This window comes from Anomaloglossus baeobatrachus, chromosome 1 (assembly GCF_048569485.1).
Source record: "Anomaloglossus baeobatrachus isolate aAnoBae1 chromosome 1, aAnoBae1.hap1, whole genome shotgun sequence".
Taxonomy (NCBI): Eukaryota; Metazoa; Chordata; class Amphibia; order Anura; family Aromobatidae; genus Anomaloglossus; species Anomaloglossus baeobatrachus.
In genome coordinates this window covers 365,709,001-365,728,503 of record NC_134353.1, presented here as the reverse complement: position 1 = coordinate 365,728,503, position 19,503 = coordinate 365,709,001, and the positions used below count along the sequence as shown (strand labels likewise).

The 19,503-nt window shown below is 46.7% G+C and overlaps 1 protein-coding gene across 1 annotated transcript in view; it reads left to right on the top strand.

Annotated features, from left to right (window-relative positions):
- Nucleotides 1–13,589: 13,589 nt before the first annotated feature.
- Nucleotides 13,590–19,503, top strand: part of LOC142314449 (calcyphosin-like protein) — a 58,715-nt gene continuing 52,801 nt past the window's right edge. The window contains exon 1 of the mRNA XM_075352469.1: nt 13,590–13,732. The gene's annotated coding sequence lies outside the window, so the exon portion shown is untranslated. The remainder of the gene's footprint in view (nt 13,733–19,503) is intronic.

Genomic DNA, 19,503 nt, shown 5'->3' with positions numbered 1-19,503 from the left:
CCGTGGAAGGCTAACAGTAGTTCCATAAGCCTTCCACTTCCGGATGATGCTCCCAACAGTGGAGACAGGTAGGCCCAACTCCTTGAAAAGGGTTTTGTACCCCTTGCCAGCCTTGTGACCCTCCACGATCTTGTCTCTGATGGCCTTGGAATGCTCCTTTGTCTTTCCCATGTTGACCAAGTATGAGTGCTGTTCACAAGTTTGGGGAGGGTCTTAATTAGTCAGAAAAGGCTGGAAAAAGAGATAATTAATCCAAACATGTGAAGCTCATTGTTCTTTGTGCCTGAAATACTTCTTACTACTTTAGGGGAACCAAACAGAATTCTTGTGGTTTGAGGGGTTGAATAATAAATGACACTCTGAATAAACTTTTCACAATTTAAAAAAAAAATAAAAAAAGAAATAACATTCTTTTTTGCTGCAGTGCATTTCACACTTCCAGGCTGATCTACAGTCCAAATGTCACAATGCCAAGTTAATGCCGAATGTGTAAACCTGCTAAATCTGCAGGGGGTTGAATACTACTTGTAGGCACTGTATATGGTGGTATATATTAGATATAAACACACTTAGCTCACATATAAGTACCTGATGCTTAATTGCCCTGTAAGACCAAGTTCAGCACAAGTTCCTGCCTGACGCATGATTTATGCAGCAGCTCAGCTCAAGGGCTGGCTTCATTCTCGTCTTAGCTCTCCTCTGCGGTGCTAGACTTGAGCAGCCGAGCACAGAGGCAGAGTGCAAAGAATGGGAGGGTGACAGGCAGAACGAACGGCACTATACAGGCCCATCCCCCATCACTGCTTCTAGCTGCAATCTCACAGGGAGCATGTAGGAGCCAGAGGGAGGGAGGAAGTCCCACCCCTAGTGCTGTCTGCCGGCCGGCAATAGACAAGATGAGTGGCTGCTCGAGCACCGCATCCACCAGGAATCTGCCCCAGGGGCCGCAGAAAAGGTCATCGCGGGCCGCATACGGGCCGGAGGTTCCCCATCCCTGCTTTAGGGTAATGGGTGTACTAAGGAAACACTTCCGGGTAATGAGACATCGACCCTTTAAGAAAGGGGGCGTGGTAGCGCGCACCCAATGGGCACTCAGAAAAGGTCTGCGTGTGGCCTGGAAACAGGAAAAGGTGGCGGCAGACCCCAGGGACAGGAAAGGGGTGCGTGGAGCCACCGGGCAGGTGAGGAGAGCATCGACCCCCTCTGAGGTCTGGGAGTTGTTTCCATCCCTTTTGTCTTCATGAAGTACAGATGCCAGGATGAGATTTCACGTCCCATCTTTCCAGATTTCCCTCTTCTCCATATTCATCAGCATTTTACAACACAATGCCCTTGAAAATAACAGGATCATTATACTGCCCCATAAATATCTCCCATGATGTACCCTGGAATAAATAATTGCTGTGCTTCCATCACAAATATCACCCCCATAAACTGTCCCTTGCCATAATATTTGCCCCACGCCGTCCTTCATCATTTTCCCCCACGCTGCATCTCTCCATCATATTGCCCCCAGACTGCCTCTCTCCATCATATTCTCCCCATGATACCCCTCTTCATCAAATTCTCCCCATGCTGCCTCGCTCTATCATATTACTGCCAGGCTTCTTCTCTCCATCATATTCCCCCAGGATGCCTCTCTACATAATATTGCCTCCTGGCTGCCTCTCTACATAATATTGCCTCCAGGCTGCCTCTCTACATAATATTGCCTCCAGGCTGCCTCTCTCCATCATATTCCCTCCAAGCTGCCTCTCCATCATATTCCCCCCAGGCTGCCTCTCCATCATATTACCCCCCAGGCTGCCTCTCTCCATCATATTTCCCACCACTGCCCCAGTGTAAAATATTACACACACACTCTGCCCCTCTGAATAAAGTACTCCCTGTAATTTCTCTCGCAAAGCTGTGTCCCCTTTCAGTTTCACCCATTTTGTGCTCTACCCACTTATCCACATTAATGACACATGTCATCTTCAGCTCCTCTTTGAGTGCTTACCGGTAGAGATGAGCCACCCCACTAGTGTTCGAGTTCGGTTCGGTACATCGAACGGCGGGTGTGTTCGTCAAACGTTCGACAAACGTTTGACGAACACCTTTGAACCCCATTGAAAACAATGGCACACAAACACATACAAACACCTAGAAAACACCTTCTAAGGTGTCCAAAAGGTGACAAACAACTCAGAAGACACCACAAACACATGGAAAAGTGACAAGTACATATACTCATGCTGAAAGAAAAGAGCTGGACGAGTAAAAAAAAAGGAGAAGACACAGATATAGGCATGTCATGCCCTTCTAAAATCATGAAAAACACAGCAAGGGGACTCACACAAGAGTCTCCACTTTTTAAAAAAATTGGGCCATAGTCACCACTTAAGTGGCATCATTTGTCAGTTGCAAACTTAACATGTTGATTTGCATGAAGCACAATCAAAAATACACAAGCCTTTACTCTCCCCAGGATGACACAGGGGTAGAGAAGTCCTTGCGGATCCATGACTTGTTCATCTTGATGAACGTTAGTCTGCCCACATTGTCACTGGACAGACGCATGCACTTATCTGTCAGCACACACCCAGCAGCACTGAAGACACGTTCCGAGAGCACGCTGGCTGCGGGACACGACAAGATCTCCAAGGCGTAAGTGGCGAGCTCAGGCCATTTTTCCAGATTGGAAGCCCAAAATGAGCAAGGCTCCAGTTGCAGAGTCATGGTATCTATATTCACTTGGAGATACTCCTGTATCATCCTCTCCAGGTGTTGACTATGTGTCAGACTTCTTGTGTCTTGTGGCCTTGCAAAGGATGGTCTAAAAAATTCATGAAGTCATTCCATAAAATTGCTGTTACCACCAGATATGGTGTTGCTGGTACGGTTTGAGTGATGATGACTCGACAGTCCCATGGTTGCCAAGTTAGAACTGTGAGATTCACTCTGTGCACCACTGGTGTTTAGTGGCAAAACCGAGCTAAGATTGCGTAACAGCTTCTGCTGATATGCCTGCATACGTGCGTCCCTTTCTATGGCTGGAATTATTGCGCCAAATTTTGACTTGTACCGGGGATCTAAGAGTGTGGCAACCCAGTAGTCATCATTACTTCGAATTCTGACAATCCGAGGATCATGTTGTAGGTAGTGCAGCAAGAAGGCGCTCATGTGTCTTGAGCATCCAGGAGGACCAAGTCCTTGCTGTGTTGATGGCGGTGAAGTGAGAATCATGCTTCCTTCCTCTGCCCTCTCCCCCCAACCTCACACAACAGAAATGTGATCAAGGTCTCCCTCATCTGCTGAGACTTCCATGCCCATCACCAGTTCGTCCTCCATTTCTTCCTGGGCTCCGGCACCTTCCTCAACAGTTTGGCTGCTACCATGCGCCCTTGTTAATCCCTCTCCCCCACCATCCTATGCCTGCCGCCTTGGTGCTGCTGACCGTCTGGACCTTGTAGATCTTGGTATTCCTTTCGCATATATATCCTCCTGTACTTCCTCCCCTTCCTCTTGTCCCACCACCTGACTCTGAATACTGTTTAGAGTGTGCTCCAGCATGTAAATGACTGGAATTGTCATGCTGATAATGGCATCGTCAGCGCTAAACATCTTCGTCTCCATGTCGAAACTGTGCAGAAGGGTGCATAGGTCTTTGATCTGAGACCACTCCAGCAGCGTGATCTGCCCCACCTCTGGATCTTGTTGGCCCAGGCTATACGTCATAACGTATTGCACCAGGGCTCGGCGGTGCTGTCACAGTCGGTGCAACAGTTGAATTCCAGAGTGTCGGCACATCGCATTTCAGCCGGTGAACCGGCAGGCCGAAAGACTTCTGGAGCGATGCAAGTCATTCAGCTGCGGCGTGTGAACGGCGGAAGTGAGCACATAGTGACCATGCCCTCTGCAGAAGCCCATGTAGGCCGGGATAGTGGGTTAAAAAATGCTGGACAACAAGGTTCAACACGTGAACCATACAAGGCACGTGTGTCACATTGCCCCGGCTAAGAGCCGCCCCTAGGTTTGCAGCATTGTCGCACACGGCCTTACCTGGCTGCAGGTTGAGTGGGGACAGCCATTGATGAAACTCCTTCTCCAGAGCTGACCACAAATCGTCAGCTGTGTGACTCACATTTCCCAGACATTTCAACTTAAAGACCGCCTGATGCCATTGAGCTCTGCTGCCAGCATAGTACGGAGGTGTGCGGGATTCCTTGTGCGCAGTTACAATGTGGATGGCCTGACCAGACAGGCTTTGGGCAGAGGTGGAGGACCCAGATGAGGTGGAAGAGGCAGAAGCAGTTGAGGAACTTCTACATACAGAGGATTGACACACAACTCGTGGGGACGGCAAGACTTGTACAGCAGACCTTTCTCCATCTCTCACCATAGTTACCCAGTGCCCAGTCAGTGACATGTAACGCCCCTGTCCATGCTTACTGGTCCAAGTATCTGTGGTGAAATGCACCCTGTCACACACAGAGTTTCTAAAGGAAGCGGTGGTGTTGTGTGCGACATGCTGGTGTAGCGCAGGCACACCTTTCATGGAGAAGTAGTGGCGACTGGGCATCGGGTACTGGGGCACTGTGACAGACAAAAGGTCTCGAAAATCCTGTGTGTCCACCAGGCGGAAAGGCAGCATTTCTGTAGCCAACAGCTTGCAGATGCTGAAAGTCAACCTCTTAGCTTTGTCATGGTTAGGAGGAAATGGTCTTTTACTTGTCCACATCTGAGGGACCGAGGGCTGGCTGCTGTGCTGAGACGGCGTTGAGTAGGGTGTCCCTGGAAAACTGCTGGGCTGTGAGGAAAGTGGAGGTGGAGACATAATGTCGCCTTCATCCAAAGGTGGTGCCCTCGATGTCTGCGAGAGCTCAACACCAGCAGCTGTTTCCACTTCCAAAATAACTGACAACCTGGCAATCACACTGCCTGTTGTGGGTAAAGAGGTGGAAGGTCTGCGTCCAAAAGCACGAGTGACTGCTGTCCCCACAGTCACAGAGGATGAAGCGCACATGGATGCACTTAAAGGGGTAGACGGTGGTTGGCCGGCTCCGCTAGGTCGCATTGAAGCACAGTGAACTTCCCACTGCGACTTATGCTTCATATCCATGTGACGGTTCATGGACGAAGTACTCAAACTAGTGAGTTTTTGGCCTCTACTTAGAGATTGGAGACAAATCTTACAGATGACATGATTTGGGAGATCCTCTGCGATGTCAAAAAAGGACCAGGCTAGGCAAGGCTTAGAGCCCATGCGACCTGCAGAGCCACCCCGACTTCTGCTCAGAGGCAGAGTTGTGGCTGAGGATGCAGTTGTTGACGTGCTTCCAGTACTCTGTCTCTGTCCAGGAAGGCGCAACCTAACCTCGTCGTCAGTAGCATCCTCCTCCACCTCCTCTGCTGACCTCATCGACTGCCTGACTTTGGGTTGACAGCAAGTGGGATCTCCAACCTCATCATCACCCTGTCTGTTGGTGTGACGCCCTAGCCTATCAGGTCGTCACAGGACATTGTGCAATCTGCCCTTCTGCATTGTGTCCATCTCCTCCTTGGTTATGGGTCCCTGGAGTTTGGTGTTGCTAAGAACAAGCAAATCAAAAATCCTAGAAACACTCTGCACCACACCCACCAGACACACCAATGGGTAGCCTCAAGGGAATAGGGCCGCCCACTGGGGGTTGGTTAGGGAGCGTCAGGAGAGTCAGGAGTAGTCAGTTGTGTGGTGACTCTCAAAGACAGACGTCACAATTTAGTTGGAGGAGGTTAGGAGCTGGGCTCCTCAGTTACTAGGTGGCAGACGTTGGTTTGGGCCTGGTAGGAGCTGGAACCCCGGTTGCAGGGGATCATGTCAAGGGGCACGGAACTGCCGAGCAGGACATCTGGTGGCCTTGAGCCATCTCCGGGCAGGGGCCAGGGCACGGTGGGGTACGTGGACCCTAGGCCGGGAAGTAGCTTCAAGCGTCCTGGTAATTTACCCGACGAGGGCGAAGACTTCATGCTTCGTCCTCCACCCGCTCCAAAATCGGGGTACTAGCGCAACGAGGAGGATAGTAGAGTCATGGCCAAAAGTTTTGAGAATGACACCAAAATTATATTTTCACATGATCTGTTGCCCTCTGTTTTTTAATTGTGTTTGTCTGATGTTTACATCACATATAGAAATATAATTGCAATCATATTATGAGTACCAAAAGGTTATATTGACAGTTAGAATGAGTTAATGCAGCAAGTCAATATTTGCAGTGTTGACCCTTCTTCTTCAGGACCTCTGCAATTCTCCCTGGCATGCTCTCAATCAACTTCTGGATCAAATCCTGACTGGTAGCTGTCCATTCTTGCATAAGCAATGCTTGCATGTTGCCAGAATTTGTTGGTTTTTGTTTGTCCACCCGTCTCTTGATGATTGCCCACAAGTTCTCAATGGGATTAAGATCTGGGGAGTTTCCAGGCCATGGACCCAAAATCTCTATGTTTTGTTCCATGAGCCATTTAGTGATCACCTTTGCTTTATGGCAAGGTGCTCCATCATGCTGGAAAAGGCATTGTTGGGCGCCAAACTGCTCTTGGACAGTTGGGAGACGTTGCTCTTGGAGGACATTCTGGTACCATTCTTTATTCATGGCTGTGTTTTTAGGCTAGACTGTGAGTGAGCCGATTCCCTTGGCTGAGAAGCAACCCCACACATGAATCGTTTCAGGATGCTTAACTTGGTAGCGCTCACCTCTTCTTCTCCTAATAAGCTGTTTTCCAGATGTCCCAAACAATCGAAAAGGTGATTCATCTGAGAAAATGACTTTACCCCAGTCCTCAGCAGTCCACTCCCTGTACCTTTTGCAGAATATCAGTCGGTCCCTGATGTTTTTTCTGGAAAGAAGTGGCTTCTTTGCTGCCCTCCTTGAAACCAGGCTTTGCTCAAGCAGTCTCCGCCTCACAGTGCATGCAAAAGCACTCACACCAGCCTGCTGCCATTGCTGAGCTAGCTCAGCACTGCTGGCAGTCCGATCCCGCAGCTGAAACAGTTTTAAGATACGGTCCTGGCGTTTGCTGGTCCTTCTTGGGCGCCATAGGAGCCTTTTTGGCAACAATGGAAGCTCTCTCCTTGAAGTTCTTGATGATGCGATAGATTGTTGACTGAGGTGCAATCTTTGTAGCTGCAATACTCTTCCCTGTTAGGCCATTTTTGTGCAGAGCAATGATGGCTGCACGTGTTTCTTTAGAGATAACCATGGTTAACTGAAGAGAAACAATGATACCAAGCACCAGCCTCCTTTTAAAATGTCCAGTGGTGTAATTCTTACTTAATCATAACTGATTGTTTGCCAGCCCTGTCCTCATCAACACCCCCACCTGTGTTAATGGAACAATCACTAAAACAATGTTAGCTGCTCCTTTTAAGGCAGGAATGCAATGATGTTGAAATGTGTTTTGGGGTTGAAGTTCATTTTCTTAGCCAATATTGACTTTGCAAGTAATTGCTGTTAAGCTGATCACTCTTTATGACATTCTGGAGTATATGCAAATTGCCATTAGAAAAACTTAAGCAGTAGACTTTATAAAAATTAATATTTGTAGCATTCTCAAACCTTTTGGCCATGACTGTACTTTCCCAATACATAGTCCAGAAAATCCCAAGCGTGAACCCTGAGAGCAAGCTCACTCCGTTAGCCATACAGGTGAGCGGGACCCGACTAGGTCTATATTACAGGGGCCAACGAGTAAAGAAAGTGCCAAGGAAAAGGTCACAGGCTAACAAGCAATACCATCGGGCACGGGATCCCAGTGTGCTCCCTCCCTGCTACAGCGGTGCTAAGAATTCCGGTTTACAAGTTGTCGGTGTTAGCGTTATTGGACTGAGTGAGTATGCAGTGACCCCTTTCCTCACCAACGGTGCTCCCCTCTCACCATCACCAAGCCGCGGGGCACTTCCCCCTACCCACGGAGGGGTTAACACATGTGGCTGCCATTCCATCGCCACTGGGCGCTCCCAACAGCAGCGGTGGTATCTCACCTTACCACACACCGTGGGTGGTGTCATGAACTATAACCACAAAATCCCCTGTAAATACCCCCTTCTATTTCGAGTGTCCGCTCGGCCCCTCTAAGGTCCGGAGACCGCTCGAGCCACCGTGGATCCGGATCCGAGCCGCAGCCCAACTGCTGGCGCTGGGGCGGTACATTTGCACTCCCCTCGTCCTCAGAGCCAAACTCTTCCTGCCCTGACCGAATACTAAGTTATCATTCCAATCAGGTATCTTAGTCTCATTGTTATCAGCATGTTCCTCATTGTCTCCACCAAGAGAAGTTACAGTTTGGGAATAAAGGTCTACATTATGTTCAGAACCTTCTTCATCTGGGCCTGAATCTGACTCACAAAGCTTCTGGGCATCAGTGCAGGTCATTTCCTTGTCTGGACTCAGTGCAGCTTTGGAGCAGACCTCTGATTCCCAGGCTATAGTGTGACTGAACAGCTCTGCAGACTCAACCATCTCTGTTACCTCATACTCTGCAGGGTGGGTGGAGACTTGAGAGCTGGTAGAAAGCAAGTGCGATTGGGGTGACAAGTCAGAGGACTGGAGTCTTTGGGATGTTGATATTGAGGTGGAGGAGAGGCCACTTGATGGAGCACTTGAGATCCATTCAAGCATCTGCTGTGTTTGTGCCTCATCTACCTTTGGTAGCAATGGTCGTTTATATAACAAAGGGATCATATCAGATTGTCCACGGAAAGTAGTAGACATCTTACTTTGGCTGGAAGATGGTCTTTCTTCAGCAGATGTTACTGTTGCTTTACCACCTATCCCACGGACACAAACTTTTTTTCCCCTTTCCAACACGCCTGTTCCCCTCTCCACCAACATCTGGCCTTTTGCCACTCATTTTGTTTGTGAACAAATTGGACACTGTTTGTTGCAGTTAAAAATTGGATAGTAGAAATGGAGAGGTGGTGTAGAATGGAGAGGTGGTGTAGCTTTCTTGACAGCAGAGGTACGTCACTGACTATCACAGACACTAATACTATCCCCCAAAGAATTGCCTGCACTTTTTGCAGTTAAAATTGCGTAGCAGAAATGGAGAGGTGGTGTAGAATGGAGAGGTGGTGTAGCTTTCTTGACAGCAGAGGTACGTCACTGACTATCACAGACACTAATACTATCCCCCAAAGAATTGCCTGCACTTTTTGCAGTTAAAATTGCGTAGCAGAAATGGAGAGGTGGTATAGAATGGAGAGGTGGTGTAGCTTTCTTGACAGCAGAGGTACGTCACTGACTATCACAGACACTGATACTATCCCCCAAAAAATTGCCTGAGCTGATTTAGACAGACGCTGTGAAAAACCCTTGCACAGCGCTGGCACAGACCTGCCTAGCAAAAATGAGTATGAACTGCTCTAATCTAGCCCTGAAAAGAGCTGAAATTACAAGTAGTCCCTAATCCCTAAACCGATGTCTCGATTGCACTGTATAAGTGTATAGCGCCCACAGCAGCAGCAGCATCGGGAGCGGTGACTGATACACACCCGCAGCACTGAGATAATGGCGGCGATGGGGAAAAGGGCCGGGTCTTATAGGGCAAGGACATGTGACATGCACAGCCAATGAAACATGCCCTTGCTTGTCTGGCAAAAATCCACTTTGCTGTGTGTGTTCCTGTGATTGGCTCACAGCCTGGCCCGTCCCACTGTATGCGCGGTTAGGAAAAAAAAAAAATGGCGAACGCCATTCTTTCAGCACTCAGCAGCACTGATCTAAACCCCGTCCCCCCCGCACACTGTACGCTGAATTTTGATAATATCATTATTAACAGTGACTGACAGTATTACAGTGAAAAGCCAGCTGGTAACTAGCTACGCTTTTGGCGATCAAACCATTATCGAACGGTAACTCGAACGGTCGAAGGTGAAGCAAATCGTTCGAGTTCGTTGAACGACTCGAACATCGCCCAAAACAACTCGCATTTGAAATTGGCGAACGGTTCGCTTCGAACATCGCTCATCTCTACTTACCGGTGACCGACGTGTCTCTGCTCGCCATCAGCAATGTGATAACGTCAGCTAGGTGCTGACCTCATCACACTGCTGCACATCAGGCTCCCAGTCCCAGCACTACACTGATCAACTATATTCACTTCTTAAACACGCCTATACATTTATTAGGAAGTAGGGAGCAGCGTCAGACTCCCAGCTAAAATCAGCAGGGCTGGGACAGTACATGACAGGACAGGTCCTCCTGATTTCAACCTTGCAGCGCAGCATGATCGAGTGCTGAAGGCAGCATGCTGCAGAAGAGTGGCGATGCCCGTAGATTCAACATCCCACAACAGGCACCAGCCCTTCTGGCATTTGACAAAATTTCCCTATGGCCAGTCCGGCCCTGCATGTAGGTCATCATACTGTGAAGGGGGATCCATATGCGAATAATAATGTGTGGGGGACTGTAGGGACATTATACTGTGCAGGCGGCTGTGGGGGGGATCATTTTGTGTATGGCTGTTGATCGTGGTACTAAGGCTGAATAACAGGAGCAGTATGATTTATAAACTTTGCAAAAAGCAGTTAATTAGATGATTTTGATTAGTTGCTATTGATAAGAATACATTTTACAATAAGCCCTATTGTAACATGTATTAGCAGTAGCAGCTAATGAGCAACTTAAAACGGCACACTATTAAATGATAAAACAAATAGAACATGATAATAATAATGAGCAGAATTAAGTTCAACATGTTGGTTCGGTCCTCCACAATAGTTATGGTTTCTGATGTGGCCTCTCAGGAACGGAAAATTAATTGCACATCCTTGGGTTATGTTCTAAATAGAGGGAATTATGAATCTTTAGGTACCTATTAGACAATGAAGAAGAGGAGAAGGGCAGGGTTGTCCCTTGGGTTGTGCTCTGACGTATAATGACGCAGGAGGATGCTGATGTTACTAGGGATACAGGGTGTATACAGTAGTACAACTTCATTGATCAGCTGTAACTACTGAGTGTGCCCTTCTCTGTATCTGACAAGTTGCCCAGCTCATATACAACTAGCAAATACAGGTAAGATTATTATACTGCTATCTATACTGTTAATATATACTTTTTTCATCCTTAGTGAAACATTTTGCTTGTTAAAAAGTTAGCAAAGAAAAAAGGGATGCCCTTCAATGATCATAAACGTGTACTACTCAATTAAGGTCATAAACAAACATTGAAGTACATTAAAGCTATGATTTCAGCTTCTTGCGCATAAACAGCCCAGGATTCCTAGTCACAGGTGCTTAGAGTAGCAAATAAATAGTTGTCTTATCACCCAATTTTGCCAGAACCAAATATAGCTAATAGTGAGAATGTTGATTGTAGGGCAATGCAGTTATATTTTTAATTACTTCTTTAAGTTTAAGTAGAAATGAGCTTTAAAGTCTTTTTAGACTGTAAACTATGTTAATATTACTTGCTAAGATCCTATCTAAAGTGATACAATTGTTAGGGTGAACTCTTAACCAGAGATCACTAGTTGCCTGCTGCCTGGCCGAATTGGTGTATACCAAGTGCATGCATAAAAGAATTCACACCAGACACAGTCGGATATGAAATCTCTTCTTGGTCACAGTAAAGATGGCACCGAACAGCCCGAGTACAGAGCGTGCATCTCCTGATATAGGCTAGGGGCGTACACAAGTTCAGATATGCCCATTTAGTGGGACAGTTCATGGGCTAGCCAATGGGGAGATCCGTGTTGCTGTTGATGGGTGGGTCTGACTTCAGATGACATCATGGATTCCTCTACTGATCTTTGGGTTGGTCTTCTAGCTTGACCAGGGGTCCTCCTTATATGGTGGTCTTCTTACATCTGGACATTCCTCGCATTCCAGGCAAGGTGTGGAGAACAGGAAATGACAGCCATCTTTAAATCTGTGTCATGTGTATGATCTGAAACCTGAATTATGTAAGCAAATCGACATATTTCCCACAATCCCTTGTCAAGAGGTTAATTAAGTATTTCATCTTATGGCCCTCCTCAACACAATAAATACAAAATATGTTCACCAATGAGAAAGGTAAAAGAAAACAAAAAGCGCACCGATCTAAATTCGTAGGTGAATGTTATATTTTCATACACTCACCTTTAGCAAGACTTGTTAACTTGCTTATCGATCCTTTAGGACCTCACATCTCAATGGAGAGTTCTCCTTCCCAAACAGTATGCTGCAGACTCCTGGTGGCTATCCTATAACTCAGCCCGATTTACCATAAGAAAAAATATCAATGTCAAATCCTCCAGGCTGTGTGCGCTCCCAAACATTTTGATCATACAGGCTGTAATTATTTCCTGCACAATTTATTATTTTTACAAGAACAAACAATGCGTTTCGACAAAGAAATGTCTTCCTCAGGTATATTATCACAATATACGTGAGGAAAACATTTGTTTGTCGAAACGCGTTGTTTGTTTTTATAAAAATAGTAAATTGTACAGGAAATAACTACAGCCTGTATGATCAAATTGTTTGGGAGCGCACACAGCCTGGAGGATTTGACATTGATAATTACAAAATGGAATTGGTCTAATAGAGAAATAGAGAACCATAGGAAAACCCAGAGCACCCAGGATTCACAACTAATATCTAAAGACCCCCATATACAATAGACTAAAGTTGGCTGAACCTGATGATTGGCCGACAGTCTAACGAGTATGGGGAGAAAAATTGATTGAGAAAACTGACCCAGCATGTCTGATTTAGGACTTTTGATCTTCGAGGAGAAAAGCTACCACTAAAGGGTCTAGCAGCAGCTCTCTCATAGAGAAGACATAAATGTTGCTACCTATGCTGAAGTAGGGGAAGATAGCCATCAGGCGAGAAGTTAGCCAAACCACGAATCGGCTTAGCCTTTTAATGTTTCTGAGGGGCGCTATTCCCTTTTCCAAGATCCTATCTCAATATGTAGTAAGCATAATAATAATATTAGCAAATACCTCTAATTAGAAATGTATAGTTCTCCTGATATAGCCATGTCTCTTACCTCATGTGCAGGGCATTGCAGCTTAGGTATCCATGATTACGACCATGAGCAACTACTATACTAACTAACTATATGAGTGGATGTAACAATGGATACCTAAGCTGCAATGCCCTGCACATGAGGTAAGATTCATGGGTTCATCAGGAGAACTATACTAATTTTCTAATTGGAGGTATTTGCTAAAATTATTATTATCACGCCTACTACATATTGGGATAGGATCTTGGAATGGGAATACCTCTTTAAGTCTAATTCTGTATAAATGTAAATTATACCAAATATGAGTGGCACGTTCCTACAAATGGATATCATGTAGTTAGGAGGAGGATGACTAGAACAAACAAAATAGGTGAATATTGTTTATAGTACAGTATAGTATAGTATAGTAGTTTTGTTACCCATGTAATTCTATATTTTTCAACTTTTAAATTCAATGTTATCACTGCTCTGCTATGGGGACCAGGAGTCGAGGGGCACGATGCCGGTCAGCACAAGGCCCCCTCGCCTCCCTTGTCATCACAATTTCAGTGGTATCCGCATCTTGAGGATGCAGATACTGTTTAAATAGATTGATGGATGAGTGAGCAGAAAGCTCTGTGATTCACCATTCAGCCTACGTGTGAGTCTGAGACTCCGGGCACTGCAGATGCAATGACATCACTACATCATGCCTGCTGTTCTGCCTCAGTACTTACACTGCACAGACCATAGCCGCACCAGGGGAACAGGGCGAGGTGAGTAATTTTTTATTTTTATTTGAAATGTCAGTCATTTTGGGCTTTTGTGGCCTAATCATAATGAATATTGAAGTGGTGGGGGCCAATAATGCTGAGTAGAGGGCTGGTGGGGGCCGTTATACTGAGTGGAAGTCATTACAATGAATGAGAGGCTGTGAAGGATATAATACTGTGTAAAGAGCTGTGGGGGACTGTGAGAGCCCACATATTGAGATGTAGACTGTGAGAACTCCCACATTGAGTTGGGGACTGTGAGAGCTGCCTTATTGATTTGAGGACAGTGAGGGTCCCCATACTGAGTTGAGTACTGTGAAGGCCCCCTTACTGAGTTTTGGACTTTGAGGGGTCCCATAATGCCTGGCGTGTTGTGGGGATTCTCATCCTGAGTGGAGCCTGTGGGGCTCCACATTCTGTGTGGGCACTGTGGTGGCTGTGGGGTATCATTTATGAAAACATTAAAAGGTCAGATGAGACCAAAGAAGATGTTTTTGGGCTAAATGCAAAATGCTATTGTCGCGGGCAGGGGGTGACTGACCACATCAGGGAAGGCTACCCGAGGTGCTCGGTAGAGATGAGCGAACCGGTCCCGGTTCGGCTCGAGGTCGGTTCGCCGAACGGAGGTCCCGTTCGAGTTCGGCTCGTCGAACGTTCGACGAACCGAACTCGAACTGCATAGGAAACAATGGCAGGCAATCACAAACACATAAAAACACCTAGAAAACACCCTCAAAGGTGTCCAAAAGGTCACAAACAACTCACAACACAAACACATGGGAAAGTGACAAGGACATATACTTATGCAAAAACAAAAGAGCTGGACAAGGAAAAAGAGGAGGAGACACAGATATAGGCATGGCACGCCCTTCTAAAGTCATGTAAAACACCGCAAGGTGACTCCAAGCGGAGTCTTCCTTTTTTCAAAAAATTGGGCCCCACACACACCCACCCATTCAGTGGCAGCACTTGTGCCCCAGTTGTACACTTCACAGCTAGATTTGCATCAAGCACATTCAAAAATACGCCATAATTAACCGTCCCCAGGATGACACCAGGGTAGGTAGCAAAGTCTTTCCTGATCCCAGCTCTGTTCATCTTGGCTTCTTTTAAAAACACAGCAAGCAAGGGTTACTCCAAGCGGAGTCTCCCTTTTTTTCCAAAAATTGTGCCCCACACACACCCACCCATTCAGTGGCAGCACTTGTGCCCTAGTTGCAAACAGGATGTTTTGATTTGCATCAAGCACATTCAAAAATACGCCATAATTAACCGTCTCCAGCATGACACCGGGGTAGGTAGATAAAGTCTTTGCTGAACCATGACTTGTTCATCTTGGCTTCTTTTAAAAACAATGTAAGCAAGGGTTACTCCAAGCGGAGTCTCCCTTTTTTTCCAAAAATTGTGCCCCACACACACCCACCCATTCAGTGGCAGCACTTGTGCCCTAGTTGTACACTTCACAGCTAGATTTGCATCAAGCACATTCCAAAATACGCCGTTCTTATCCGTCCCCAGGATGACACCGGGGTAGGTAGCAAAGTCTTTCCTGATCCCAGCTCTGTTCATCTTGGCTTCTTTTAAAAACACAGCAAGCAAGGGTTACTCCAAGCGGAGTCTCCCTTTTTTCAAAAAATTGGGCCACACAGACACCCACCCCATCAGTGGCAGCACTTGTGCCCTAGTTGCAAACACGATGTTTTGATTTGCATCAAGCACATTCAAAAATACGCCATAATTAACCGTCCCCAGCATGACACCGGGGTAGGTAGATAAAGTCTTTGCTGAACCATGACTTGTTCATCTTGGCTTCTTTTAAAAACAATGTAAGCAAGGGTTACTCCAAGCGAAGTCTCCCTTTTTTCCAAAAATTGTGCCCCACACACACCCACCCATTCAGTGGCAGCACTTGCGCCCTAGTTGTACACTTCACAGCTAGATTTGCATCAAGCACATTCCAAAATACGCCGTTCTTATCCGTCCCCAGGATGACACCGGGGTAGGTAGCAAAGTCTTTCCTGATCCCAGCTCTGTTCATCTTTGCTTCTTTTAAAAACACAGCAAGCAAGGGTTACTCCAAGCGGAGTCTCCCTTTTTTCAAAAAATTGGGCCACACAGACACCCACCCCATCAGTGGCAGCACTTGTGCCCTAGTTGCAAACAGGATGTTTTGATTTGCATCAAGCACATTCAAAAATACGCCATAATTAACCGTCCCCAGCATGACACCGGGGTAGGTAGCTAAAGTCTTTGCTGAACCATGACTTGTTCATCTTGGCTTCTTTTAAAAACAATGTAAGCAAGGGTTACTCCAAGCGAAGTCTCCCTTTTTTCCAAAAATTGTGCCCCACACACACCCACCCATTCAGTGGCAGCACTTGTGCCCTACTTGTACACTTCACAGCTAGATTCCAAAATACGCCGTTCTTATCCGTCCCCAGGATGACACCGGGGTAGGTAGCAAAGTCTTTCCTGATCCCAGCTCTGTTCATCTTGGCTTCTTTTAAAAACACAGCAAGCAAGGGTTACTCCAAGCGGAGTCTCCCTTTTTTTCCAAAAATTGTGCCCCACACACACCCACCCATTCAGTGGCAGCACTTGTGCCCTAGTTGTACACTTCACAGCTAGATTTGCATCAAGCACATTCCAAAATACGCCGTTCTTATCCGTCCCCAGGATGACACCGGGGTAGGTAGCAAAGTCTTTCCTGATCCCAGCTCTGTTCATCTTGGCTTCTTTTAAAAACACAGCAAGCAAGGGTTACTCCAAGCGGAGTCTCCCTTTTTTCAAAAAATTGGGCCACACAGACACCCACCCCATCAGTGGCAGCACTTGTGCCCTAGTTGCAAACAGGATGTTTTGATTTGCATCAAGCACATTCAAAAATACGCCATAATTAACCGTCCCCAGCATGACACCGGGGTAGGTAGATAAAGTCTTTGCTGAACCATGACTTGTTCATCTTGGCTTCTTTTAAAAACAATGTAAGCAAGGGTTACTCCAAGCGGAGTCTCCCTTTTTTTCCAAAAATTGTGCCCCACACACACCCACCCATTCAGTGGCAGCACTTGTGCCCTAGTTGTACACTTCACAGCTAGATTTGCATCAAGCACATTCCAAAATACACCGTTCTTATCCGTCCCCAGGATGACACCGGGGTAGGTAGCAAAGTCTTTCCTGATCCCAGCTCTGTTCATCTTGGCTTCTTTTAAAAACACAGCAAGCAAGGGTTACTCCAAGCGGAGTCTCCCTTTTTTAAAAAAATTGGGCCACACAGACACCCACCCCATCAGTGGCAGCACTTGTGCCCTAGTTGCAAACAGGATGTTTTGATTTGCATCAAGCACATTCAAAAATACGCCATAATTAACCGTCCCCAGCATGACACCGGGGTAGGTAGATAAAGTCTTTGCTGAACCATGACTTGTTCATCTTGGCTTCTTTTAAAAACAATGTAAGCAAGGGTTACTCCAAGCGAAGTCTCCCTTTTTTCCAAAAATTGTGCCCCACACACACCCACCCATTCAGTGCCAGCACTTGTGCCCTAGTTGTACACTTCACAGCTAGATTTGCATCAAGCACATTCCAAAATACGCCGTTCTTATCCGTCCCCAGGATGACACCGGGGTAGGTAGCAAAGTCTTTCCTGATCCCAGCTCTGTTCATCTTGGCTTCTTTTAAAAACACAGCAAGCAAGGGTTACTCCAAGCGGAGTCTCCCTTTTTTTCCAAAAATTGTGCCCCACACACACCCACCCATTCAGTGGCAGCACTTGTGCCCTAGTTGTACACTTCACAGCTAGATTTGCATCAAGCACATTCCAAAATACGCCGTTCTTATCCGTCCCCAGGATGACACCGGGGTAGGTAGCAAAGTCTTTCCTGATCCCAGCTCTGTTCATCTTGGCTTCTTTTAAAAACACAGCAAGCAAGGGTTACTCCAAGCGGAGTCTCCCTTTTTTAAAAAAATTGGGCCACACAGACACCCACCCCATCAGTGGCAGCACTTGTGCCCTAGTTGCAAACAGGATGTTTTGATTTGCATCAAGCACATTCAAAAATACGCCATAATTAACCGTCCCCAGCATGACACCGGGGTAGGTAGATAAAGTCTTTGCTGAACCATGACTTATTCATCTTGGCTTTTTTTAAAAACAATGTAAGCAAGGGTTACTCCAAGCGAAGTCTCCCTTTTTTCCAAAAATTGTGCCCCACACACACCCACCCATTCAGTGGCAGCACTTGTGCCCTAGTTGTACACTTCACAGCTAGATTTGCATCAAGCACATTCCAAAATACGCCGTTCTTATCCGTCCCCAGGATGACACCGGGGTAGGTAGCAAAGTCTTTCCTGATCCCAGCTCTGTTCATCTTGGCTTCTTTTAAAAACACAGCAAGCAAAGGTTACTCCAAGCGGAGTCTCCCTTTTTTCAAAAAATTGGGCCACACAGACACCCACCCCATCAGTGGCAGCACTTGTGCCCTAGTTGCAAACAGGATGTTTTGATTTGCATCAAGCACATTCCAAATCCACAAGCATTTACTCTCCCCAGGATGACACAGGGGTTGTAAATTCCTTCTGGATCCATGACTTGTTCATTTTGATGAACGTCAGTCTGTCCACATTGTCACTGGACAGACGCGTGCGCTTATCTGTCAGCACACACCCAGCAGCACTGAAGACACGTTCAGAGACAACGCTGGCAGCTGGACACGACAAAATCTCCAAGGCGTAACTGGATAGCTCTGGCCATTTTTCTAGATTTGAAGCCCAAAATGAGCAAGGCTCCATTTGCAAAGTCATGGCATCGATGTTCATTTGTAGATACTCCTGTATCATCCTCTCCAGCCGTTGACTATGTGTCAGACTTGTTGTCTCTGGTGGCCTTGCAAAGGAGGGTCTAAAAAAATTAAGAAAAGATTCCATAAAATTGCTGTTACCAGCACCAGATACGGTCCTACTGGTACGTGTAGACTGTTGAAGATGACGAGACCGTCCCATGTTTGTCAAGTTACAACTGGGAGATTCACTCCCTGCACCTGCACGGTTGTTTGGTGGAAAAGCGGATCTAAGATCGAGTAACAGCTTCTGCTGATACTCCTGCATACGTGCGTCCCTTTCTATGGCTGGAATTATGTCACAAAATTTGGACTTGTACCGGGGATCTAATAGTGTGGCAAGCCAGTAGTCATCATCACTTCTAATTTTGACAATACGAGGGTCATGTTGGAGGTAGTGCAACAAGAAGGCACTCATGTGTCTTGCGCAGCCATGCGGACCAAGTCCACGCTGTGTTTGTGGCATAGAGGTGCTAACCGTTCTTTCTTCCTCTGACATTTCCCCCCAACCTCTTTCAACTGAAATTTGACCAAGGTCTCCCTCATCTGCTGAGTCTTCCATGTCCATGGGCAGTTCGTCCTCCATTTCTTCATGTCCTCCTGCACCTTCCTCAACATCTCGCCTGCTACCATGCGCCCTTGTTGATCCCTGTCCCCCATGCTCCCATGCCTGGCGCCTTGGTGATGATGAACGTCTGGACCTTGGTGATGTTGTTGTGTCTTGCGCATATGAATCCTCCTGTAGTTCATCCCCTTCCTGTTGTCCCACCCCCTGACTCCGAATAGTGTTTAGCGTGTGTTCCAGCATGTAAATGACTGGAATCGTCATGCTGATAATGGCATTGTCAGCGCTAAACATATTCGTCGCCATGTCGAAACTGTGCAGAAGGGTGCATAGGTCCTTGATCTGAGACCACTCCATCAGGGTGATCTGCC